Source organism: Pan troglodytes, chromosome X (genome assembly GCF_028858775.2).
Source record: "Pan troglodytes isolate AG18354 chromosome X, NHGRI_mPanTro3-v2.0_pri, whole genome shotgun sequence".
Classification (NCBI taxonomy): Eukaryota; Metazoa; Chordata; class Mammalia; order Primates; family Hominidae; genus Pan; species Pan troglodytes.
Genome location: NC_072421.2, coordinates 144,245,738 through 144,272,441, shown reverse-complemented (window position 1 = coordinate 144,272,441; position 26,704 = coordinate 144,245,738). Strand labels below are relative to the sequence as shown.

Here is a 26,704-nt window from a genome sequence, read left to right as displayed (position 1 = left end):
AGGAGGTAATTGAATCATGGAGGCAGGTCTTCCCCCATACTGTTCTCATGGTAGTGAATAAATCCCACGAGATCTAATGGTTTTATAAGGGGTTTCCCCCTTGGCCCTTATTCTCTCTCCTGTCTGCTGCCATGTAAGACATGACTTTCACCTTCCACCATGATTGTGAGGCCTCCCCATCCACATGGAACTGAGAGTCCATTAAACCTCTTCTTCTTTATAAATTACCCAGTCTCAGGTATGTCTATAACAGCAGCGTGAAAACGGGCTAATACAGTGGCCATAAGCAGACTTTAGATGTGTGAAAAATCAATTCCAGGTGGCTCCAGAGGAAACACTTTGGATGGTTTTACTTCAACAAGCCCTTTCAAAATGAAGACCTTGAAAACTGATCAACCTGGAAATGCTATACTCGGCTCTTCTGTTACTGGTGGAGGGTGTCCAGGTTCTTGGCATCTTGAACAAAGAATCGGAGAAAACACACAAACAAATCATGGAAAGCATGAAGCAACAGAAGCAGAGATTTACTGAAAACGAAAGTACACTCCACTGGGTGGGAATGGGCCTGAGCATAGGGGCTCAAGAGCCTGGTTACAGAATTTTTTTGGGGTTTAAATACGCTCTAGAAGTTCCCCGTTGGTTACCTGATGTACACCCTGTGTAAATGAGGTAGCGGCCCACGATCAGTCTCATTGGTTGCAGAAAGTGACCAACCAGAGGCTGAAGTGAAGTTACAAAGTTATACTCCTATGCAAATAACTTTGTTGGCCCATGGCCAGCCTGATTGGTTATGGGAGGGGACCAACCATAAGTACTTTCAGTTTTTCATCCGCCACGCAGAAAATAGGGGGCAGGGGTTGCAAAGGGAGTAGCCTCTGGCCCTTTTGTTACTTGGGTGTGGAGAGTTGGGGTTTTCCTTTAGATTTAGTTCTAAGAAGTCAGTGTGAATCGGCCTTACGTTCCCTGCCTCCAGACCCTATTATCCTGCCTTGTTTCTACTCTCCATGTATAGCACATACTCTGTAAATTCTACAGCCATCAGCTCCTTCATGGCTTGTTTACTGAGCTCCTATGATGTTCCAGAAAACTCCTTAGGAACTAGGAATACAGTGAATAATTATACTAATAACATACTGTTCTGATGGAGTTCGTGTTTTTCTAGGGAATGAACAGGCAACATAAAAGCAAAGTAAAATTAAAATAAACTCAGGGAAACCAAAAATAGATTTCAGATTAGAAGACTATTTTAATGAAGTAGAGGTTTGCACTTCAGAGACATCCTCTGAGCGACTGACATTGAAGCTGAGAATACCTGGGGTAAGGACTCTAGTTCCCCCAACTATTAAGTGTTCTTGTTAAAATGAAAGAGTAGATACAATCAAAGCACAAGCCATGGTTATGTTTTAAGTTCCCATCAAGGTCTCCTTTAAATGTTTGAAACAAGTATTGAGATAACACTTGATTATCAAGATTGCCTGACGATTTCTGCTGTTGATGTGTAGAAAGATTAGAAGCTTGACTGAATCCTTTTGGTCAGGCCCCTGAAGCAATTTGCTGCAGGGCACCCTTCATCATCTGCAGCACCCTTTTAGTGTGACCATTTGCTTGAGGGGATTAAAATTCAATGATGACAACTTGAATGGGGCTCTTGTTTAAAAATCTCTTAAACATTACTGAGGAGAATGCATAAGAAACCCTGAAAGAAGTGGCATTGTTGAATAATACATAGCTCAAGAAAACAAAAAAGAAAATTCTGGTATAAACATATGTAATTTTTGAATCCTTTTGTTTCTACTGATTTTTAGATTTTTACTTATTTTTTAAACGTCAAGGGTTTAATTGCATTGGAAGAATCAGTTTCAGCCATCATCATATAAGGCCTACATGGTCCCAAAACAGGGAGATTTCTGGAAGAAGCAGTGTGGCTTGTTAGAAAAAACATGGCAGTGTGACAGACCTGAGTTATAGCTTAGTAACTTCTGTCTTATGTGACTTTGGTAACTTTATGAACCTTTTTGAGCTTCTACTTCCTCATCTGAAGATGGTGGTGATTATGTATACACCATGGAGCTATCACAAGAATTAAAAGTAATGTCTATAAAAGACCACTTGTAGTCGTCCCTTGATATCCCCAGGGGATTGGTTCCAGGACCCCCTCAGATACCAAGATCTGTGGATGCTCAAGTCCCTGATATAAAATGGCATAGTATTTGTATATCACCTATGCACATGCTGCCTAGATTACTGATACCTAATACAATGTAAAGTCTATATAAACAGTTGGTATAATGTATTTTACATTTTCTATCTTTATTGTTGTATTGCTACTTTTTATTGTTTATTTCAAAATATTTTCCATGTGTGACAGTTTGAATCTGCAGATGTGGAACATACAACTATGGAGGGCCAACTGTAATATACTTGTCTCATAAAAGTCACCCTACGAAAATAGCCTTTGTAAATAATATTATTAAAATCAATGCTGATTCTTGTCTAAGAATTCTTAATCACTTTCCATGTATGACCTTTGAAATGTGGCAATTGTTTAAGAATCTGCAAAAGTATCACAGATGGTCACACTCTAATAAGCTACAGTGAGGGTATACTTGCAAACATTGGAACATAGAATTGAGAGAATTGACTGTAGGGCCTAAATATTTGTTCTTCATAAAGGAATTTATGATTTTCTCCTAAATCTCACTATCATGAGGTTGTAAAACCAGTCCAATTGGAATTACTCACTGGATTTGTTTATTGTTTTCTTTTAATTAATTATTTTTTTAGAGACAACATGTCGCTTTGTTACCCAGGCTGGAGTTCAGTGACAAATCCTAAATTACTGCAGCCTTGCACTCCCGGGCTGAAGCAATCCTCCTGTCTCAGCCTCCCAAGAAGTTGGGACTAGCTACAATGCCCAGCTATTTTTTTTTTCTTCCTGTAGAGAAAGGGGCTGTCTATGTTGCCCAGGCTAGTCTCAAACTCCTGGCCTAAAGCAATCCTCCTCCCTAGACCTCCCAAAGCTTTAGGATTACAGGCATGTGCCACTGTGCCTGGCTACATCTCCTTATTTCTTAGATACTGTGCTTAATTATATTTTCATGTTATTGTTCATTTGCATTAATTTAACGTAAAAATACGCAGAGTAAAAAGACATTATTGCATTGAAGATAATTTATGCAACCAACTCGCGATTGGGCCGGAAAAAATAACATGAGCTTCCTCCTTCTGAGAGCCTAGCTTTTGGAAAAACATTTTGAAGAATTCGCTGTCACTCCTCTGAGGATACAGTACAGAATTGTTTTAAAAGTTCTAGTCATGGAGTTCTAACTATGAGAATTTTGCAGAGGAAATTATGGACTATATCGTCAAAATAAAGTTTTAGTAAATAATTATATAGCTACATTTTATTGGCCCTTTACTATGTACCAGGTTTATGCTAAATGCTCAATTTTATTTATAATCTCATTTAATCATCATAACAATGCTTTGAAATGTATACTATTATATTTATCTTATGAAGGAGAAAAATGAGTATCAAATATTGAAGTTGACTTTGCTAAAAGTCACAGCTAGTGTGTACCTTATCAGAAATATAACAAATATTTGTCCACTCCCAGATTAGATCTCAGGGCAATGGTTAAGCACCAGGCTTTTAGTGGTTTGATTTGATTCATATCAGTTCTTCAGATTCTTTGAAAGACTGTGAAAGACATTGAAGGGTTCATCTCTCGAAGAAACAAGTTAGATAAGGTCATGTAATTGGTAGATTATGGAGTCTGGGACCTAGAAAAATGCCAAGTGAGAAAAATCTCTGCATGGCAATTGAACAGGCTGTGAGCATAGTACCTGTTAGGTAGTTTTTCAGCCCTTGCTCTTCTCTCTGTCTCCCCACTTCAGTAGTCCCTAGCGTCTATTATTCCCATCTTTATGTCCATGAGTACTCAATGTTTAGCTCCCATGGATAAGTGAAAACTCCCAATATTTGGCTTTCTGTTCCTGCATTAATTTGCTTAGGGTAATGGACTCTGACTGCATCCATGTAGCAGCAAAGGCCATGATCTCATTTTGTATAGCTGTGTAGTATTCCATGGCTATATGTACCACATTGTCTTCATCCAGTCCACCCTTGATGGGCTTCTAAGTTAATTCCATGTCTTTGCTATTGTGAATAGTGCTGCAATCAACATATGTGTGCATGAGTCTTTATGGTAGAACAATTTACATTCCTTTGGATATATACCCAGTAACAGGATTGCTGGCTGGAATGATAGTTCTAAGTTCTTTGAGAAATCTACAAACTGCTTTCCACAGTGGCTGAGGTAATCTACATTTCTACCCATAGTATGTAAGCATTTGGTTTCTTAATAAATAAAAACTAAGGCACTTCTTTCCTCCAACCATGGAAGAGAAGGGCCCATGTTCGTTTATACAGGAGTGAGTTCACTACATCTATACTCATATCTCCAGTAACACGTTTGCAGGAAAGTTACGATTCTTTGTGTGTCAAATCCTTTAAAGAAGATTGTGGTGAATATTTTCAAGATAAAAACGTATGGATGCTAATTCTTTGAATAAAGCAAAGGTAAATGGTCTGAATATTGTGAGGAGATGGTGATTTTCCTAGAAAGATTGGGTGGAACTAGAGATTGGGGTTCATAAGAATGCTAGGGAACTTAGGTTTAACTCCAGCACAGCATCCTAAGTGGTGAGGGAACCTCTGAATAAGTGGTATAACCATATATGCATATGGAGTGGGAGGGATAGTGCATTCGTCTGTTCTCACACTGCTAATAAATACATACCTGAGCCTGGGTAATTTATTAAAAAAAAAAGAGGTTTAATGGACACATAGTTCCACTGGCTCAAGAGGCCTCACAATCCTGGTGGAAGGCAAAGCAGAAGCAAAGGCATGTCTTACATGGTGGCAGGCAAGAGAGCATGTACAGGGGAACTCCCCCTTATAAAACCATTAGATCTCATAGGACGTATTCACTGTCAGGAGAAAAGCACAGGAAAAACCTGCCCCCAAGATTCAATTACCTGCTACCAGGTCCTTCCCATGACATGTGGGGATTTGGGAGCTACAATTACAGATACAATTTGGGTGGAAACACAGAGCCAAACCATATAATTCCAGCCCTGGCCCCCTCCCAAATCTCATGGCCTCACATTTCAAAACCAATTATGCCTTCCCAACAGTCCACCAAAGTCTTAACTCAAAACTCCACAGTCCAAAGTCTCATCTGAGACAAGGCAAGTTCCTTTTACAGGCATATGAGCCTGTAAAATCAAAAGCAAGTTAGTTACTGCCTAGATACAATGGGGGTACAGGCAATGGGTAAATACACCCATTCCAAATGGAAAAAAATGGCCAAAATGAAGGGGCTACTGGCTTCATGCCAGCCCAAAATCCAGCAGGGCAGTCAAATCTTAAAGCTCCAAAATAATCTCCTTTGACTTCATGTCTTACATCCAGGTCACGCTGATGCAAGAGCTGGGTTCCCATGGTCTTGGGCAGCTCCACCCCTGTGGCTTTGCAGGGTACAGCCCCACTCCCAGCTGCTTTCATGGGCTTGCATTGAGTGTCTGCAGCTTTTCCAGGCACATGGTGCAAGCTGCGGGTGGATCTACCATTCTATGGTCTGAAGGATGGTGGCCCTTTTCTCACAGCTCCACTAGGCAGTGCCCTAGTGGGAACTCTGTGTGAGGGCTCCCACCCCACATTTCCACTCTGCACTACCCTAGCAGAGGTTCTCCATGAGGGCTCTGCCCCTGCATCACACCTCTGCCTGGACATCCAGGCATTTCCATATATTCTATGATATCTAGGCAGAGGCTCCCAAACATCAATACTTGATTTCTGTGCACCCACAGGCTCAACACTACATGAAAGCTGCCAATACCTTGGGCTTGCATCCTCAGAAGGCACAGCCCAAGCTGTACCTTGGCCCCTTTTAGCCATGGCTTGAGCCTGGAGTGGTGGTGATGCAGGGCATCAAGTCCAGAGTCTGCACACAGCAGGGGGTCCCTGGACCCAGCCCAGGAAACAATTTTTCTCTCCTAGGCCTCCAGGCCTCTGAGGGGAAGGGTTGATGCAAAGGTATCTGACATGCCCTGGAGATATTTTTCTCACTGTCTTGGTGATTAGCATCTGGTGCCTGGTTACTTATGCAAATTTCGGCTGCCAGCATGAATTTCTCCCAAGAAAATGGGTTTTTCTTTTCTATCACATCCTCAGATTGCAAATCTTTCAAACTTTTATGCTCTGCTTCCTCTTGAACACTTTGCTCCTTAGAAATTTCTTCCACCAGATGCCCTAAATCATCTCTCTCAAGTTCAAAGTCCCACAGATCTCTAGGGCAGGGAGGGGTAAAATACCACCAGTCTCTTTGCTAAGGCATAACAAGAATCACCTTTGTCCCAGTTCCCAAGAAGTTCCTCATCTCCATCTGAGACCACCTCAGCCTGGACTTTATTGTCCATATCACTATCAGCATTTTGCTCAAAGCCATTCAACAAGTCTCTAGGAAGTTCCCAACTTTCCCACATCTTTCTGTCTTCTGAGCCCTTCAAGTCTCTAAGACATTTCAAACTTTCCCACATATGCCTGTATTGTTCTGATCCCCCCCAGACTGTTCCAAATTCTGTCTGTTACCCAGTTCCAAAGTTGCTTCCACATTTTTGGATATCTTTACAGCAGTGCCCCACTACCTGGTACCAATTTACTGTATTAATCTGTTCTCATGCTGCTAATAATCAAATACCCAAGACTGGGTTATTTATAAAGGGAAGAGGTTTAATGGAATCACAGTTTCACATCGCTGGGGAGGCCTCACAATCATGGTGGAAGGCAAAAGAGAAGCAAAGGCACTTCTTACATGGTGGCAGGCAAGAGAGTGTGAGCAAGGGAACTGCCCTTTATAAAAGCATCAGATCTCGTGAGACTTATTCACTATCAGGAGAACAGCATAGGAAAGACCTGACCCCATATTTCAGTTACCTCCCATCAGGTCCCTCCCAGGACATGTGGGGTTTATGGAAGCTACAATTCAAGATGAGATTTGGGTGGGGACACAGCCAAACCATATCAAGTAGCAGGTGGTCAAGAATTAATACCAAGTCCCATATCCTTGGGAGCTAAAGAGAAGATCCCTGTTCACATGCTTGGCACAAAAACATCGGTAATTTCCATGTTAAATGGACTACATGAACTTGGATAATAAGTATTTCTAGGACAACAATTATAACTAAGAACAGGGTCCCCTCCCCGTTTTTTGGTAGCAAAATGTAAACCTGGAATTACTTTAAACCCATGTAAGCAGAGGGAATATGGAGATATGGTCTCCATACAGCAATCTTGAAACCCACATCACTCTCATGTGATTGTATTTACTTTCCTTTCTAGTTCGAACTCTTGAAATGTGTCCTATGTTTTTATTCTCTATATCCTTAAATCTTATCCTCTGCAAAACCTACTGCAATTTGGCTTTTGCTTTAACTACACATTGTAATTGTGCTTGCTAAGGTCACCAAAGTCATCCTAATTGCTAAATGTAATAAACAGTCTTCATTACATGCCTTGGTTGAGCCCTTTACAGATGTTGATGAGGTTAACAACAACTCTGTCTTTAAAATATTCATTTATTGGCTTACATGATAGGATATTCTCCTGATTCTTTTTCATTCCTCTAGTGTCTCTTTCTTTATCATTTTGCAGCCTTCGGCTTTTTCTCCATCTTTAAGTATTGATAAATTTGTCCTAAGATCTTTTCTATTCTCTGTAAATATTCTCATATTTTCTATTAATATAAGCTGATAAATACCAACTCTCTGTGAACCCCAAATATTGGACACAAGTCTCAGTTAATTTGGGAATATTATTTTGCCAAAGTAAGGACACACCTGTGACACAGCCTCTGGAAGTCCTGATGACATGTGCTCATGGTGGTTGGGGTACAACTTGCTTTTATACATTTTAGAGTGACATAAGACATCATTCAATATGTGTAATGTGTTCATTAGTTCAGTCCAGTAAGGTGGGACAACTGGAAGTGGGAGCTTCCAGGTTAGAAGGAGGTAAGAGACAAAAGGATGCATTCTTTTGAATCCTTGATCAGCTTTCTACTGAATATACAATTTAGTCTAGCTCCATGAATCTGCATTTTTACATAAACAATATGGCAGAGGAAGCAATCAGATATATATTTGTCTCAGGTGAGCCTCAGAGGGATGACTTTGAGTTCTATCTGTCCTTTGTCCACAAGTAATTTCCTTTAGGCAAATTGTGAAGGAGGTAGGTTTGCCCTAAGCAGTTCCTAGCTTGACTTTTCCCTTTAACTTAGTGATTTCGGGGTCCAAAGATTTATTTTCCTTTCACATCTCCAACCCAGTTCTCTCTTTTATGTTTCAAATTTTGTTATCAAAATGCTACTGGAAATAGTTCATGAACAACACATTTCTTGAAGTTACTCAGACATGTCATATTTTTTCTCCAACTACTCTTTCACATGATGTCTCTTAGGACTGAGATGCACTCAGAAAATCTTCCACCTCCTTTCTTCCATAATTTGCTACCTAATTATTTGCCAGCTCTTAGATTAGACTACACTACACTGCTAAGGTTCTGAATTACTTTAAGTATATAACATATGCCATACTCTCTCTTGCTTATGGGCCTTGTAATATATATAAAGTATAATATATTTAGTATAAATTATACTAACCTTTTGGAGAAATGATAAATTACATTTTAAAATTTCTCTAAATCATATTAAAGGTGCTTCAAACACCTATCTTGGCTATCAGGAAATTTAATCTCTGCCATTATTTGAGCCACCTTTCTGTATCGTGTAAGTATATCATGTAATACAGTCTCATGTAAACCAAGAAATGAATATTTTAAAGATAGAGTTATTGTTCACTTAATCAACTTGTGTAAAGTGCTCAACTAAGGCATGGAATGAAGGCTGTTTATTGGATTAAGCAATTAGGATGATTTTGGTGACCTTGGTAAGCACAATTTTAGTGTGCGGGTAAAGCAAAAGCCAAATTGCAGTAGGTTTTGCAGAGGATAGGATTTGAGGATGTAAAGAAGAAAAACATAGGCCACATTTCAAGAGTTTGAACTAGGAAGAAAAGTAGAGTAAATATAATCACATGAGAGTAATGTGGGTTTTAAAATCAGTATGAAGACTCTATCTCTAGCATTTATTACACAATTACAATTTTCTGTTTTAAAATTGAAATCTCTTAACTCAAAGGCAGCTTTTTATAGATTATGGCACTATATATGTGGGTAAATTAAAGAAATGTAGTAAGACTCTATTACTCATAGAATTTACATTACAAGTCATTGAAGATAACGCATTTATTCAACCTAGATATATTGAGCACACTGTATATGCCAAGCACTGTGCTGGTTGCTGTTGGACATGCAGATGCAGAAGACAGTATCCTCAGAGTCTACAGAGTTCAAAGTCTCTTTAGGGTACAGTTGTATACCAGAGGCCATGGCTTCCATATCAGCCACATTCACTCCCTAAATTTAGAAATGGCTGGGTTTAAATTTTGGCCTGGTTGGAGCAGAAAGGCAGAAATATATATACACAATTATGTTAAGCCTGTGAATGCTTGAATGAACCTGGAGAACAGTAGAGTGCTTGTCTCAATTTTTATTCTCTGTCCTATTTCAGTAAACTGATTTCTGAGCTCTAGGTTAGAGAAGGCTGCAAGAAGAAACTGAAAAAGCTATTAACACAAGAACACAAGAATATTAAGGACTCTTAGAAATCTTAGACCAACCTCTAATTTGTCAGCATCAGTGGTGATTAATGGGAGAAAATTCAGAGAATAAGAAGTCACATGGTCACTATCATATAGTAACACAGATTTCATTCATAAGCATCCATGACCTACTCCACTGGTTTTCTCAGATATAAGTGAGAATGAGATCTTTGTAGAAGTCTGGGATTTGAATTACCAGGTAGAAGAAAAGAGCAAACAAGCAAAATATAGATTACTCTTATTATTTTAATTCTATTTAAATATAAACCCAGAAATATGTCTCACACATACAAACAAGTAACCACAACACATAGCATAATAAATATAAATTAGCAAAAGTTGCAAAGTAATTATAAAGATGAAAAAATGTGGAATGTAATTCCAAGTAGGTGAACAGAGAAAGCTCTATGGAGAATGTCGCATTTGGATATTGTGGATAAAGATGATTATTTCTTATGTTCCAGTAGGCTACTTATTTTTAAAAATTGCACATAATCAGCACCAAATAAATTGGTGTTACAGGAAGCCATTTTGGAGTGTGGGAGACCAGAATATGTCACCCCCAAATATGAAGGATTTTTGAGCTGACAGCAATTAACAAGAAGCCCATGCAGAAGAGCTTTCTACCCTCCATTTGCCTAAAAGCAAGACATAGAATTACAAAGACAAAAGGTTCACCCTCCCAACTCCACACACCCTAGAGAGAACAATGGTAAACCACTGAAGGACACATAAGACCTTTATTTGCCTGGAGATGGTGCCAGAGGAATTTATATTAAGAAGCTTTACTGGCCGGGGGGCGGTGGCTCAAGCCTGTAATCCCAGCACTTTGGGAGGCCGAGGCGGGTGGATCACAAGGTCAGGAGATCGAGACCATCCTGGCTAACATGGTGAAACCCCATCTCTACTAAAAATACAAAAAATGAGCTGGGTGTGGTAGCGGGCACCTGTAGTCCCAGCTACCCAGGAGGCTGAGGCAGGAGAATGACATGAACCCAGGAGGCGGAGCTTGCAGTGAGCCGAGATTGTGCCACTGTACTCCAGCCTGGGCTACAGAGCAAGACTCCATCTCAAAAAAAAAAAAAAAAAAAAAAAAAAAAAAAAAAAAAAGAAGAAGCTTTACTAACTAGCCTTTATCTGCCAGTTATTTGCCTTTCCACAAGTTGACACCCATGGAGAGGCAAAGTCCTTTCCCTGTGTCTTGTCACTTGTCTGAAAATTTGCTGTTCTTTGTTGAAGATTCTACATAAGCTGGAACTCAAAGCCACTTCTTTGAGAACTACTCATTCCTCTGATATCTCCCATGCATATATGAAATGTTCATATTAGTAAACTATTTTTTTTTCTCTTGTTAATGTGTCTTTTGTTACAGGGGTTAATTCCAAATAAGAATTTATGAGGGTTGAAAAAATATTTTTCTTCCCCTATAGCAGCAAATTAAGTCAACTCACAATAAGAACATGAATGGGCAAAATGGGGTTAACTAAGAATGCTTCCTGACAAAATCTTCCTACACTGAAAGAATGTTCTGTCCTGGAAAGGTACCTGGAGGAATTGCTTCACAGGACAGAAAGCAAGGAGTTGACTGTAACCGGAATGTGAGAAACAGGAGAAAGGGATGCAACTTGATAGGGCCCCTGAATGAAATTTGAATTTAACGCAGAAAACTGCTACTTGACTTCAGCATTTTAGAATCTAAATATATACTCAGATTTTTTAACCTCATCCTGGATTTTACTCATCTTTAAACCATCTCAGAATCATAAACTCATTTCTATTTGCATTTGTGTTCCCTGGATAAAGCTTTGATTTATAGTACAGAATAAGAATTAGACCAAGAAATATTACAATTTAGGGTTTATATTTCAGAAAGACTTATAGTTTTCAATTTAGAAAATGCTCCTATTGAATATTCTGTATTTAATCCTGCTTTTTTATTTAAATTGGAGTTAAAGCTATTTTTCCCCATTCAGGTATAAACCCTTTTAGGGAATTTTTATGCATTTGCAACATACATGGAGGGATAATACTATGAAAGGAAAATAAATCTCGGGACTCCTCAAATCAGTAAACTAAAGGGAAAAGTCAAGCTGGGAACTGCTTAGGGAAAACCTGCCTCCCATTCCATTCAAAGTCATCCCTCTGCTCACTGAGATAAACGCATATCTGATTGTTTCCTTTGGAAGGGCTAATCAGAAACTCAAAAGAATGCAACCCTTTGTCGCTTACTTGGAAGCCCCCTCCCTGCTTCGAGTTGTCCCATCTTTCCAGACCAAACCAATGTACATCTTACATATATTGATTGTTATCTAGTTGTTACAGGTAGTCAGACAGGCATGCACGGGCGGGGCAGGAGAGGTCTCTTCTCCCAGCCACTAGGAATGCCAGGTGATGGTTTGACAATGATCACACTGCCTCTCTAAAAGTGAGTAATTGGCAGCCGGTGTCAGGGAGAGGTCATTTCCTGATGGTCCACACATCTTGCACTAAAGAGTTAACTGAATGCAGGCACCAGCAAGACACAACTTCCCCGGCATGTGCATTAAGTGACAAAATAGCAGAGTATGACCTTCCAGGGGCACACCACTGGAGAAGGGAAGAAAGTCTCAGAAGGGCATGCATACAACTACCTAAACACATTGCACGTGCTCACCTTCCAAGGGTAAAGAGGGCACTGGGCATGAAGGGAGACCACCCTAAGGGAACAATCATGGGAAAGGGGCCAGCCTATAAAGTCCTAGAATCAAGGTTAAACACTGCACTTGACCTCAGTGCTTACTTGGGTCTCTTCCAAGCATACTTTTCTTTCTTTCTTTTCTGTTCTAAAGCCTTTTTTAAAAAAACTTCCAATCTTGCTCTGAATCTTGGCTTGGTCTCTTTTTCTGCTTTATGCCCCTCAGGCAAATTCCTTCTTCTGAGGAGGCAAGAATTGAGGTTGTTGCAGACCCATATAGACTTGCTGCTGGTAACTCAGATACCTTCCACTGTTAATATCATGTCTCCCTAAAATGTATGAAACCGAGCTATGCCCTGGCGACCTTGGGCACACATCATCAGGACCTCCTGAGGCTGTGCCATGGGCCTGTGTCCTTAACCTTGGCAAAATTAATTTTCTAAATTAACTGAGACCTGTCTCAGATATTTGGGGTTCACATTTGTTAACCATGGAGGGATTCTGAATGGAGGTGCCCCTGACCTGTGACAAACCTTTTATTGGTGTTTGGTACCAGTTTTAGCTATCTTTATGGCTCAAACCAATAGGACAATTTGCTGAGGCCTGGAAGCCCCCACCTCCAGAAAATCCCTGATCTCCTCAAATTTAGTTGAGATCTAAAGTTTATTTTACTATACAACACCTTTTTTTTTTTTGGAGTTTTACTTGCTTCCAACAGGAAGGCAAGTTTTCCTGCTTTCATGATAATGGAAGGCAGGTAACTCCTTTCTGGAGTTTGAGCTCACTTCCAACGGGGAAGGCAGGTTTAAGTTTTCTCCCGCTTCTAGTGTGGTAGAGAGCAGTCTTCAGCCTGAGACCCATCCCTAGGTAAGTAACTGAATTGGGGTTTATTTATGTCTTGGCTAAAGTTAAGATTAACAACCAGCTGATTTTAATTTCTCCTAACCATTAAAGTGCTCAGTGATCATATTGTAGGGGATTTTTTGTTGTTTCTTCTGGTCTTTCTCCAGTCAGATTTGACTAACTCTACCTGACTTGACGAAATCCAAATGAGAATTCCAAATTATGGGTAACAAGGCCTCTCTGAATTAGCTAAAATTCCTCTCAGCTGCAAAAGAGGGAGATAAAACCATGTGCTTGGTTTCTGTGTTTCCTTCTTGTCTTAAAAAAATTGTTACTTTGTTTACTTTTCTTCCACCCTATATCTCCTTTGCTGTCTTCAGTACCAAGAAAAATATAGAGAAGGCTTCTAGTGACTCAAATCCCTTAAAGAACTCAGAACAAAGTACCACTCACCCCTTTGGGGGTGTTCTGTTTTCTTTGTGGAGTTTCAAGAGTCATGAGCAGATTCTTCTTAGGTCTAAAGCTCTGCTTTCCTGTATTGCATTACCTGACCTATTTGGCTTTGGGGGTACTAGAGATTACCTTGTACTGTGAGAGGATTTGACCTTGGTGTATGTAATGGCAGACAAGAGCTACAAAATACAGGAAGTGGTCTTGGCTGTTTTTTTTTTTTTTTTCTTTTTTTTCTTAGGAAGTTATTGTTTAAGAATCCTCCTTCTGGTTCAGAGATGCTTTCCAAAGGGACTTCTCCATTGCTTTTTCTCCCCAAATTAATCTCGATTTGGCTTGTCTGTGAACATTTGTGTGAAGAATTGAACTGTTGTTTTCACACGTAAATAAGAGACTGAGTTCCCTCAGCTCCAAAGAGAAAGGGCATTTTGCTCCTCCCAGCCGAATGGTGCTTCTTGGTGAACAGGGGCCTCATGAGAGTGTCAGGGGTTTGACCTTCCCATTGAGAGGTGACAGCATGCTGGCAGTCCTCACAGCCCTGGCTCACTCTCAGCGCCTCCTCTGCCTGGGCTCCCACTTTGGCGGCACTTGAGGAGCCCTTCAGCCCACTGCTGCACTGTGGGAGCCCCTTTCTGGGCTGGCCAAGGCCAGAGCCGGCTCCCTCAGCTTGCAGGGAGGTGTGGAGGGAGAGGCGTGAGCGGTAACCGGGGCTGCGCGCGCTTGCGGGCCAGCTGGAGTTCCAGGTGGGCGTGGGCTTGGCGGGCCCGCACTCGGAGCAGCCGGCGGCCCTGCTGGCCCCGGGCAATGAGGGGCTTAGCACCCGGGCCAGCGGCTGCAGAGGGTGTACTGGGTCCCCCAGCAGTGCCAGCCCACCGGGGCTGCACTCGATTTGTCACTGGGCCTTAGCTGCCTTCCCACGGGGCAGGGCTCGGGACCTGCAGCCCGCCATGCCTGAGCCTCCCACCCGCTCTGTGGGCTCCTGTGTGGCCTGAGCCTCCCCGATGAGTGCCGCCCCCTGCTCCACAGCGCCCAGTCCCATCGACCACCCAAGGGCTGAGGAGTGCGGGTGCACGGCGCAGGACTGGCAGGCAGCTCCACCTGCAGCCCCCGTGCGGGATCCACTGGGTGAAGCCAGCTGGGCTCCTGAGTCTGGTGGGGATGTGGAGAACCTTTATGACTAGCTCAGAGATTGTAATTATACCAATCGGCACTCTGTATCTAGCTCAAGATTTGTAACCACACCAATCAGCACCCTGTGTCTAGCTCAGGGTTTGTGAATGCACCAAACGACACTCTGTATCTAGCTACTCTGGTGGGGCCTTGGAGAACCTTTATGTCTAGCTCAGGGATTGTAAACACACCAATGAGCACTCTGTATCTAGCTCAAGGTTTGTAAACACACCAATCAGCACCCTGTGTCTAGCTCTGCGTTTGTGAATGCACCAATCGACACTCTGTATCTAGCTACTCTGGTGGGGCCTTGGAGAACCTGTGAGTTGAAACTCTGTATCTAGCTAATCTGGTGGGGATGTGGAGAACCTTTGTGTCTAGCTCAGGGATTGTAAAGGCACCAATCAGCGCCCTGTCAAAAGAGACCACTGGGCTCTACCAATCAGCAGGATGTGGGTGGGGCCAGATAAGAGAATAAAAGCAGGCTGCGGGAGCCAGCAGTGGCAACCTGCTCTGGTCCCCTTCCACACTGTGGAAGCTTTGTTTTTTAGCTCTTTGCAATAAATCTTGCTACTGCTCACTCTTTGGGTCCACACTGCTTTTATGAGCTGTAACACTCACTGCAAAAGTCTGCAGCTTCACTCCTGAAGCCAGCGAGACCACCAGCCCACCGGGAGGAACAAACAACTCCAGACGCACCGCCTTAAGAGCTGTAACACTCACCGCGAAGGTCTGCAGCTTCACTCCTGAGCCAGCGAGACCACGAACCCACCAGAAGGAAGAAACTCCGAACACATCCGAACATCAGAAGGAACAAATTCCAGACGTGCCACCTTAAGAGTTGTAACACTCACCACGGGGGTCTGCGGCTTCATTCTTGAAGTCAGTGAGACCAAGAACCCACCAATTCTGGACACCCCATGACATGCAGTGGCACTACAGGAAATTCCCAATACATTTAGTTTAAAAAAGGCTTGTCCAGGAAGCACATATAGGAGCTGTTCACTCAGTGCTTTGAGCCCTCCTGGAGGTGCTTAGACCTCTGGAGAGAAAAACTGGGACATGCAAGAGGGCGGTAATAACTCACTGGTGACACTGTGAAGTCCTGCTTGCAACCAGCACACACTTGGACCCACTCCACGAAAACCATAGACCACAGTTCAGTTTATTCTTTCAAGAAAGAAACACAAGTGGGAAACAATCTAAGAATGAGGAGAAAAGAAGGAGAATGTCCCCCTTTGGGGCACTCTGCTAGTTTTATGGTGCCTCTACTTCCTAGAGTTTGTGTAAAATGGAAATATTATGGTCTTTGTGTACATTTACATCAAGCAAAAAGAGCCCTAAGGTCAACCTGCAAACTATAGAGTTCCTAAGTTACCTTTTTCCTTTATTTTATTTTCTGCCTGCTTTAAAGCTAATGTTACTTTTCTACTGAGATAAAAACACTGTTTGGATCCAAATGTTTTTTGTTTTTGTTTTTGTTTTGTTTTCCAAATTTGTATTATCTTATGGCTAGGGTTCTGAAGCATAAGTTATAGGACCTTTGTATGTAAGGGTGTGTATGTGTGGGTATATATATATTTAAAAGGCCTTTATGATAGATTTCTATACTTTTATATTTAAATTTCAATTAAATCAGTTTTAATTACCCTCTAGCACACTAGAGTTTTTCTCTCTCTACTTTGTGATGTAAATTTTACTATCTGATTTTTCACCTTCGAGTTATTTCCTTCAATATGCAAATTTAAAGTGATGTAGGTAACAATTGCCAAGGGTAATGAAACAGGTTATCAAGAATTTAAAATTTGAAAATAAAAAAAGAGGTCTTATAAATCTATAAGATGTACTTCTATAGGCATATCTAATACATCTATGTATCTATGTGTTCTGTACACAATGTTTCACTACTAAATAGAGCTCTAATTAATTGGCTTAAGAAAATACAAGAGCTTAAATCAAAAAAAGACTAGTCATATGCTTTTTCAAGTTTATGTGACTTAAGTAAAATCTTTAATAAATAAGCTAGCTTTAAAATTATTGGTAAAGTAGTATTAGAAATGTCTTAAGAATTGTCAGCATACATTTTTGTTTGAATTTATTGATCAAGTGATTTCATACTTATCCCTGCCAAATATTATTAGGTGTCAAAATTTTGCATAAGTGTTACAAAACTATAAACCCAGCCCAAAACAGAATGATCTTTGCTTGTGTAATTTTTGACAAATAAGACATTAATAAAGGTTTAATGAAAATAGCTAAACCTTAAACTATTTAGTAAAATAACCATAACTTCTAATTTTGTGGCTTTAAAAAGTCTAGTCTCCCAGCCAAAATGGGATTTGTTTCAGGGAAAGACTGTTGTCATCTCAGTTTCAAAGCTAAACTTTAAACTAACTTCCTCACAAAGTTAGTTAGACCTACGCCCAGGAATGAACAAGCTCAGCTTGGAGGTTAGAAGCAAGATGGCGTCAATTGGTCATATCTTTTTCACTTTCTCAGTTACAATTTTGCAAAGGTGGTTTCATAACTTTAAATGATAACTATCACAGTTTTCATAAAGAATATAGATAAACTATAAAATAAAATAATTAGGTAAATGTGATGGGATAAATACTTGTAGACAAACTTGTCATAATTTAGAATCTAAAGTTATAGTAAATTAAATAACATATATTTCATTATTTGGGTATTTCCAAATAATAAATATCACAGGAAAACATTTCTAAAAAATGTGTGTCCTTTTAAAACAGGTGAATTTTTTTGTCTAATTCACAGCTTATTTAAAGATTATGTAAAAAACAAGGTAAGAGGAAACAGAAAATAAGAGAGATGTAAAGAAAGTTATAGAAATAAAGAGTTATTGTTTGGTAAGAAAGCTTAAAGAGAAATAATTTTATATGAGAAAGAATCTTGTTTGGTAAATTTTTTCCTAGAATACAATGACTGGTTGTTTAAGAAAGCAATGTTTAGGACAAACCAGAAAGTCCAAGCATTTCATGAATGGTCTGTGTAAGTCATAATAAGAGAATTTATTTTGAAAATCCAAAACTTTTATATTATCAAGTAGTCTACAATTAAAGGGAAGTTATAAAGGTCTTTCTAGAGATTGGGTTTTAATTTAAAAAAACACTTATACACTAAAAAATTGGTTTGAACTATAAAATTTTCTTAAGGCATTGCTTTACTCTTAATAAATTACAAGACATTATAATTTTTTAATCAAAGTTTAACTTTTATTGCATCTTGCTGTTTTCAGCTTTCTCTCCCTTTTTCAAAGGCCTGAAAAAATAACTGTATCCTTCAGATCATTTTCAGCTCCTGTAAAAATTTTTTTCTTTTCTTTTTTTTCTTCCTTTGGGTTCTAACTGATAAAAAAAAAATTATCTTAGAGGTCCAAAGGACATATTTCTTTCCAACATAATATTCCCCATAGGGAAGAGCGGTTGCACTGCAGTAGGTCTTTTGTTTTCCTTTGAGTAATTGACCTAATAAACAAATCTTATTATTTATTGAAAAAATTCCTGTGTTATTATTAGTAAGTTTGGTTTGCTTAAAAAACCTGTAGATTAAAAATAAATAAATTAAGGTTATTATATCTGGATAACTTCCTATATGTGCTTTTAAAGTTTTTGTGTCATTAAGTTACAGGGCTTTGACCCCTGGGTCTCAAAAGGACACTAAATCCTGCTAAATCTTAAACACTGACCACAGTTACAGCCTCATTTTCAGACCTGGTAGAAGATACCAATCACAATAAACTGTGTTTATGAGACACAGGGCCAGAAATTAAAACTCCTCAAGACCTAGGACTATCATGAAAGAAGTGGGCATGTGAGAGTGTGAGAGCCAATTTTGAGAGATAAAATACGTTCTGTTTCTCTATAAATTAACCATTAATGTCAAAGGCACACTGATGAAAGTCCAGTATATAGGCCCCTGTGTCAGATTAACAAGGTTTTCTTGGAGCATTAACCCATTCCTTAATAAAGGTTATAAAGGTTATAAAAAGGCTTATGAAAAGTATATCTTAGGTCAAAATGACTAAAATTGTATAGATTGCTTATAAAATTTTTAAAACAAATTTAATTGGTCTCATGCTGTTTTTATTAAGGCTTATTGTTTTGGAAATTAAGTCTCCTCTCTCAAAGAATAAAGGTTTTTTTATTTAAAAAAAATTTGAATTATCATTTTGGTTAAATGAATACTTTATTTCACAGTGATCTGTGATCCTATTTTATGATATCAAGCCTTTTAAACTTTTCATATTTGACAAACTTTCCAAAGTCAAATTCTAAATTGGGTTCTCATTAATTTTTTGATATTAGTCCCCTGAAGCCCAAAAGAGACATATTCAGCTTATTTTGTGTAAAAATCATACTGGAAGTATTGTCAAATATGAAATGGTGTTTGGCTTTCTTTAGGCTGTATTTACATAAATGTTATTGGTATGTGTTCCAAAATTATGGGAAACTCCTATAATTCTGATATGAGTTAGTATATGTTATTAATAATTATAATTGTTATGTTAAATTATTGTGTGCAACAGAAGTAACAAATTTCCTTGTCAATTGTATCTTTGACTATGGCTGCCCTAAAACTTTTTGCCATCCATGGACAATTGTCTTAATTTGGTCCTCTTTACAAGGTGGTTTTATAATAAGCTATGAAACTCTAGTAGGTGTTCTTGAATGTAGGGTTCTGATAACTTTGGAGACTGTGATATTACAATAGAGGAAAAGCTTTCAGTACTCATGGAGAGCTGGAATGTTTATGAATATCAAACAGAACAGGAGTTAACTGCATGGACTGAACTAATAAAGGACTGAAGTAATCTTTTTGACTTTTTTGCTTAAAACATTGCTGATCCTTTGTTTAGTTTTTCAGAGTCAAGAACACTTTTTTTTGAGCTATTGGCAGCTTTTAACAATTGAGTAAAGTGTACTTTTGTGAACAAAATTTGGAGCATATTTGTTTCTCTCTACATGATTTCTCCAGAATTTGGAAACTGTTTGTGAGTATACTTAACTTATGGCAATATAGTTATTTGCATAAGTTCAATAAGAATGATTTCTTTTTGCAACAGGACAGCATTGGAGAAACTGGTTATTTTACCAAGGCTTTGACTGGAATAGTGTGCTTTCCTTTAAGGAATCAAAATTGACTTATAGAGCCAATAAAAGCCCCTTGGGAAAACTGGCCTTCTGTGTTGTCTGCACAGTCCCTGTCCAGGATTACTGGCCTCTGGTAAGTAAAGAATGTCATTTTCTGACAAGCCCAAGAACCCCAAGTTATCTTGAGACCTCAAGAGAAGAGGAATTTGCCTAACTCATAGGTATGCGGTGGTACAAAGCCATGGCTGAGCTCAGCTTTACAAAAGTCTTATCTGAGATTCCTTCTATGGAACAAAGTTCCATCAAAGCCATCTTAAAAAATAATTATTCTTGCTGCACTTTAGACAAATAATCAGGGCAAGTATAATAAAGGAAATTGGTCTTACCCAGGTTTGTCTTTAGTAAAAACAGGAAACTGGAGAGAGAAAAATGTTTCAAAAACTATAGTACAGCTGTTGTCAGAGTCTAGTCTTGTTTAATGTTTTCAATTTGTATTATTTTCTACAGTTGGAATGAATTCTAAAATTTTTCCTGGCTACAAGTCTCCAAAATAATGTTCTTATTTTTTTTCCTTCTTTCTTTTCCTTTTCCCCACCCCTCATTTTTCCTAATTTGAAATCACTGAAAACTAAGCTGTGCTTTCTTAAAGCTCTATGAACTGAAGCTAGACAACTTAAACCATAGAAGAAAATAACAGCAACCTATTTACATACATGAGACATTTTCATCTCTGTCTACTGATGTATGGACTTCAGGGTAACATGGCCTATATTGATTTTCCAGGATTGTTCTTTTTTTGTTTGTTGTTGTTTTTCTTTCTTCCTCCCCCTATTTTAGCTTTGTAGGATGTGAGACTTCACAACCTGCTAAAAATGAGCTTTTCTAAATATGTGGGACCTACCTGTCTAGGAATAAACTATCCTAGCCATGAGAGATCAGATGAAGCCTGAGAACAGAGACTAATTTTCTTCTAAAATGCTTTCTTTGAATGATTTTAAAAGGAAAAACAGGGAAATACGAAAGGAAAATAAATTTTGGGACCCCCAAATCATTAAGCTAAAGGGAAATGTCCAGCTGGGAACTGCTTAGGGCAAACCTGCCTCCCATTCTATTCAAAGGCATCCTTCTGCTCACTGAGATAAATGCATATCTGATTGTTTCCTTTAGAAAGAAAATCAAAAGAATGCAACTCTTTGTCTTACTAGGAAGCCCCCTCCCTGTTTCGCATTGTCTCACCTTTCTGGAGTGAACCAATGTACATCTTACACGTATTGATTGACGTTTCATGTCTCCCTAAATGTATGAAACCAAGGTGTGCCCGACCACCTTGGGCACATGTTGTCAGGACCTCCTGAGGCTGTATCATGGGTGTGCATCTTTAACCTCAGCAAAATAAACTTTCTAAATTGACTGGGACCTGTCTCAGGTATTTGAGGTTCATAATACAGATCAGAATTTTTAAACTTTTAAAATAACCTTACTAAATATTGATTTACAAATTTCTACTTTGAAGGAGACTTAAAAATGTTCACTTATCTCTTTATAGCAATGAATCATATTTAATTAAGATAAAGGTCAGCTAAAATTACCTTTATCTTTTTCTGAAATATTTTTCCAGCTTTTTCTGTCCATTTTCTATATACTTGAAATTCTAAACTCAAAAGAATTTCCCAAAATTCTTTTATCTTTGTTTTATTTACTTTTGTTTTAGTAATAATTTCCCATTTATATAGGTTTATAAAACCAGCTTCTATAATATACATAGAAGGCAGGATTATAATATTTTAATGTTAACTCTAATTGGAAGGACTATAATTGCATATCTAAGCAAAAATTAATTGATAATCACCAGCACCTGGACAATTTTAAATTTACACATGTACAGTACACTTTTCTATTTCTGCTGTTTTTACCAAAAATCTAGTTTCAAGCCATTTTTTTCAATGGGAAGTGTGACTACTGACACTTTGTCACTAGAGTATTTTGAATTGAGATGATGAAACGTACAAGTGGTGTTACATCTTTTAGAATGCTGCAACTGAACATAAAACCATTCTCATCTCTGTAATAGGTTTCTGATAGTACTCTGTTAGCAGTCAGTGATATAAAGGCTGCAAACATTGATGAAAACTGCAGGTACCTTAAGTCACATGTATCTCAAATAAGAGTGACAAGAATCAAAATATCTTGACTATTTACTGCCTTGTTGCTGTTCATTGGAATGCACACTGAAGTTTATGGCAGCAAATGATACTGTTGCCAGTCCTTCAGAGCTTTTTTGTTTTGTTTTGTTTTGTTTTCAGAGCTATATGAGAACACCATTTAACAGCCTCTACTAGCTCCACAACAAAGGAAGATCAGAAAGTTATCACTCAATTTCAAGTTCTACTTACATGAAAACTCTCATAGAAAGACAACGTTTTTAAGCATGTACTAAAAGCCTGATCCTGTTGCCTTCCTGTATACTTGAAACTGGATGTACTTCTCCTGCTCTTAATTTCAGTCATGCCTACATTAAATACAAAAAAGCATCTTGTCTTACCACAGATTTAAAGAAGACCCATTTGAAGACAATCTCCAAGAGGGATGATGAAAAGATTTCTCATAAACTCTTTTTAAATTTATTGGTTTCTTTCTTTCCCAGGCTGAACCATAGGTAGGGGATGGCTGCTGACATATTTAAAATGTGCTAAGGACCCTAATTCTTGTCTAATTCCTCCTAAATCTCCTAGAAGGACACAGAGAAATAAAAACATCTAGCCAAGTGCAGAAAGTTACTTTTTTTTTTCAAAAAACTTGTCAATTAAGGTAGCCTTTAGGTGGTATTAACCACATCATATTTCTCCCTTTGGCCAAGTTTTGAGCTTTGCAATTGGCACTGTGAGCTTTATTCAGTTTATTATTGTCACTTCCATTTAATCCCTTCACGAATCTTTCACCAAAAATGAACTCATTTTAAGATGAAGTGGCGAATTAATGCAGTTACATAATCCAGCAAAGACATCTAATTTGAGAATATGTCCATTAGAATGTGGTAAGCCCTCTGGCCCTGGGAATCAAGATATTAATCTGCTGTTGTATATTTTTTATTCCTAGTTATTAGGGAGTTATTTTTTGTCCTCAGATGCCTTTCACTGAGAAAATTCTATTTTTAACTTTCTTTTTATCAGAGGTCAACATGTGGTACTCTGCAACTTTCACAAAGGAAGATGAAAAGCAAAACGAAAGTTTAGTTCTGAAATTTCAATCATGGGTCTCTACATACCCTGGAGTGGGTGCTCCCCCTGAGACCAACCGGAAGGTGGTTGAAACAGTGTTGAAAAGTAGCCATGAGCTTGATGTTAATTGGAGCTATTCCAGAAGGATACCAGGTCATGGACTTAGCGCTAAGATAAGCATGAGTTTACTGTAGGAGTGAAGTTATTGTCTATGCTGTTTCAAAATAAATGTTAAGTTGGAAAGAGTGCAATACCAATACATCAAGTTGGTATTTGCAAAAATCATTTAAAAATTTTACTGTATCAACTTTTCCTGTAGTGGTTTCTGAGTGTGATCTGTACTTGGTGTTCTAATAGGAATAATCCTATGATGGCATATGCTACAGATTGGTGCTTAAACATTTACCTTCTTAATGCAGGACTCTGATTAAAGAAGGCAAAAAGGAACCTCTTCTGTAGCCAGAATGAAAACAGGCATGTGTATAAGGGTTAGGGGGAGCAAAATCTACCAGGTAGGGTGGGGACAAAACAATTACTCTCAGTTACTGCATCTTAGTGTCATAAAGAAGGGACCTTGTATAAGGGGAAAGAATAATCACTCCCAAAAGACCCTGTCATTACATAGGTGCAAAGTCCCCACTATAATTGGGAGAGTTTAGAGTATGATCGTTTATTGCTGTGGTAGTTCATTATCACTTAGAGAATGACAGTTAATTCAATCTTATCTTTCCTTTCTTATCCTTATTGATATGGGCAAAACTTTCTTTAAAGGAGAGAGGACTGAAAATGAGCAGCAAACAGCAACTGTTAAAAACAGCAAGAGAGTACAGGTACAATATAAACATGGAAGCAGGGCTACAAATAACAGTTGCCTTTTCAATGTAAATAATGGAGGACAGAGGCCTCCAATATGGGAAGCTATATTTGAAGTATGGGGGGAAATGAACCTAGAATCTATCTCCAGTAAAAACATGCTTAATAACTGAAGGTAAAGGGAAGATATTTTCAGAATTTCAAATTCTCAGATAATTTGTCTTCAGCAGACCAGCACCTTAATAAATGCTAAATTATAATTCTCAAGTTAAAGAAAATAATTTTACATGGAATTCTAGTTCTGGGGTAAGAAGAAGCAGCAATATAAACCGTATATATGTCAGTAAATATAAAATACCTTTTAAAAATATGACATACATTTTAATTGTTAATTATTTAAATAAGAACAAAAACAATGTCCTGTGAATTTCATAGCACTGTAGAAAAATATAAAGCAGCAAAATCACAAAGGTGAGGAGGAGAGATAAATGGAATTGTACTATTTTAATTTTGCTGTATTGTCCTTAAAGTAATTTTTAAAAATAAATTATCATAATATTAAAATATACATTGAAACTTATGGAATGACCAATAAAAGAACACAAAGAGTGACACCTAAAACATTATCAGAGCAACTAAAATGAAATACTAAAAAATAATTGATTTGTCCAAAAGTAGATAGGAAAAAAGGAACAGAAAAATCAAAAGAAATTATATAAATAAAAAACAAATAGCAATAAATGACATAATTTAAGGGACTTTAATAATGTGATTAAATATAAATTGGCTGAACAAGCTAATAAAAATGCACAGATTATCAGACTTGATAGAAAAGAAACAGATCATTGTATTACAAAAATGCTCTTTAAATATAAATATACTATAAGTTGCAAGAAAGTGGGTGTAAAGATTATGCTATGAAATCCTAAGCATAATAAAGATTCTATGGCTATATTAATTAAAAAGTAAAATTAAAGATAAAAATTATTACTAAATATAGAGAAGAACAAGTATAAGTGATATAAAAAGGATCAATTCATCAAGAACATATAACAATATTAAATCATTATTAAACTAAAAACAGAGTTTCGAAATACATGAAACAAAAAAAAATGAGGAACAAAGAAAGACATAGACAAGTTTCCAATCATGGTTGGAAATTTAACCACCTACCTCTCAGCAATTTATTACAAATAGAGAACAAAATCATCAAGTATAAGAGCCATGAAATCATAAAAGACTATAACAACATTATCAACAGTATCAGTCCATTTTTACACTGCTGATAAAGACATACCCAAGACTGGGTAATTTATAAAGGAAAAGAGGTTTAATGGACTCACAGTTCCACATGGCTGGGGAGGGCTCATAATCATGGTGGAAGGTGAAAGGCACATCTTACGTGGCAGCAGGCAAAGAGATAATGAGAGCTAAGTGAAAGGGGAAACCCCTTATAAAAACATCCTATGTCATGAGACTTATTCACTACCATGAGAACATTATGAGGGAAACGACCCCCATGATTCACAACACATGGGAATTATGGGAACTATAAATCAAGATGAGATTGGGGTGGGGATAGAGTGAAACCATAAATTTACCTACTTTACATTATAGGACAGTATACCACAGAAAAGCAGAATACGTATTCTTCTTGTGGAGACATGCAACATTCATCAAGATGGAGCATATTCTGAGACCCAAAACAAATTTTAATAAATTTCAAAGCATCAACATTATGTAGAATATAATCTATGACCAACATGATATTGAATTAATAAGTTAGAAGGTTTGATATCATATACAGTGTACTGTATGACAACAACAGAGTTAAAGTAAAAATTGTAATAAGATATCTAGAAAATCCAGCATATTTGGAAATTACAAGTATACTTCTAAACAAACCTGGGTCAAAAAAATATACAAAAGAAATTAGTCTGAAGTGAATGGAAATGAAATAAAGTATATCAAATTTTGGGATACAGCTAAAGCTGTATTTAGAGAGAAATTTAAATCACTTTAAATGAGTATATTAGAAAAAAATATAATATCTATGACTTGTATTTCTACCGTAGGAGACCTAGCATGAGAGTATAGAAACCTCTGGAGCCTTACAAACAAGGGAAGTTCACATCTACTTACAGGTTTTCCTCTCACATTCCTCGTGAGAAAAATTGGAGGCAGTAGAGAGGATGAAAAGGCCTCCTTTGCAGTGCAGGACACGGAGGAGGAGATAGCTGGTGTGATGCTCCATATGAATTATCTTCCCCTCTTCCCCCTAGGGAACAAAAGCCTTAATTCACTAGGGGAATGACAACAAGCACTGTCACCCTCAGGCACAGATGAAGACAAATTGCAGCTGGGTAAAGGGAACAGAGAAATCCCTCTATACCTAGGGAAAGGGCAGAAACACATTCATGGCCAAGAAAAATAGAGTCTACTGCTGTGGAAGGAACAGGATCAATAATGCCCTACTGTAAGATCAAGGGAGACACCGAGCCTGCCTAAAACTCAGACTGAACCGGAACACCAGAGAATACTCTCCACCCTCTATCACCAGCCTAGCCAGCTTCATGTAACAAGTAACAGCAACCTCCTGCTGGGAGAGGGTCAAAAGAGAAGCCTGCAGCCTACTTTGAGAC

General features: G+C 38.2%; 1 long non-coding RNA gene across 3 annotated transcripts in view; it reads right to left on the bottom strand.

Moving 5' to 3' along the window:
* The window catches only part of LOC107971219 (uncharacterized), a 108,771-nt gene extending 82,411 nt beyond the window's left edge, over positions 1-26,360 (bottom strand). Inside the window, exon 1 of one of the 3 annotated variants that reach the window (XR_010154908.1) lies at positions 26,205-26,360. This is a non-coding gene — a long non-coding RNA (uncharacterized LOC107971219). The remainder of the gene's footprint in view (positions 1-26,204) is intronic. The other 2 variants (XR_001714193.4, XR_001714194.3) reach the window with 2 other exon arrangements.
* Between the last annotated feature and the right edge of the window lie 344 nt (positions 26,361-26,704).